Source organism: Panulirus ornatus, chromosome 32 (genome assembly GCF_036320965.1).
Source record: "Panulirus ornatus isolate Po-2019 chromosome 32, ASM3632096v1, whole genome shotgun sequence".
NCBI classification, from domain to species: Eukaryota; Metazoa; Arthropoda; class Malacostraca; order Decapoda; family Palinuridae; genus Panulirus; species Panulirus ornatus.
In genome coordinates, this window is record NC_092255.1 from 236,874 (window position 1) to 238,166 (window position 1,293).

The following is a 1,293-nucleotide window of genomic DNA, read 5'->3' on the forward strand; positions in this document are numbered from 1 at the left end:
GCTTACTTCTGGCTTTCTGTTTCGTGTCTCTTTGTGTACTCTGCAACTTCACAGCAAGGAAAGATGTGTTAGTGGCTCTCGTAACTGCGGTGGTTGATGGCTAGGACTATCATTTGGGACTCTGAACCCACAGTGTGTGTGTGTGTGTGTGTGTGTGTGTGTGTGTGTGTGTGTGTGTGTGTGCGTTGCTTGAAAACCTGTTTTTAAACACGTAGTAACGCCAGTACGTACTGCTGGTGCCCAGTACCAAGTTTGGGAGAGGATGGGGTCACTGAACATGTAATATTCTTGGTCGTTATCCCACTCTGAGTTTCTGGTCTGGAGTGAGAGTCTCTGTGTAGGTTTTAAGGAGACAGAAGTATGTTTTAAAGCGAGGTTTTAAGGATAGATTTTAAGTTTTAAGGTGAGGTTTTTAAGATTATATTTGTCTCGTTGAAGTAAGATATAATCATGTGATTTATATAACAATATACAATACAGGTACGTAACGTGAGACCCAACCTCCAGAATAACATAACCAAGTCATAGAATTACTAAATTCCAATGTAATTCTGAGAAAGAAAACGAAAAAACAAGTCATAGAATTACTAAATTCCGATGTAATTCTGAGAAAGAAAACGAAAAATCATGATTCCTGAAACATGGAATAATTTCCCTAATGTAAATAAGAGTATCAAAAATACAGAAGCACAAAATTTGTACAAAATGAGATAAAACTGTTGAGGAAAGAGGAGTGAGGAAGCTGCATGGGTAGTGGGGAGAGGGTTACTGTTTTCGACTTAGTGAGCCAGCACTGCGTTGGCTGTCACGTTCACTTCCCTAGCCCAGGCGTAGAATTTCTTTTCCTTCTCTATAGATTTGCTCTTTCTGTATTCTCTCTTCAATTTCTCCACCTACAACGGCTCCACAACTTGGATCATCTGTCACGAAGCGCGGCTCTTGAAATTCCTCTGTGCCGAGGACTTAGACTAGACACCATCTCATCCTAAGGAAATAAGGTAGGATTATCAGGACTCTTGTCTGTCTCTCTCTGAAGCACAGGACCGACAGAAAAAGTGCACCTTCGCGCTCATAGGAGCAGCGACAGATGAACTCTGGGACGTAATACATGAAAGGCTTGACCGGCAACCATTCTTCAGACCGTCGAAGACGAGCGAAACAGGTCCTCGGTCGCCGACCCCAACGACTCGCGACATGTGATGACTGTGGCATATGAAGAAGCCCTTTGGCACCCATGTGATGACTGTGGCATGTGAAGAAGCCCTTTGGCACCCATGCGATGACTGTGGCATG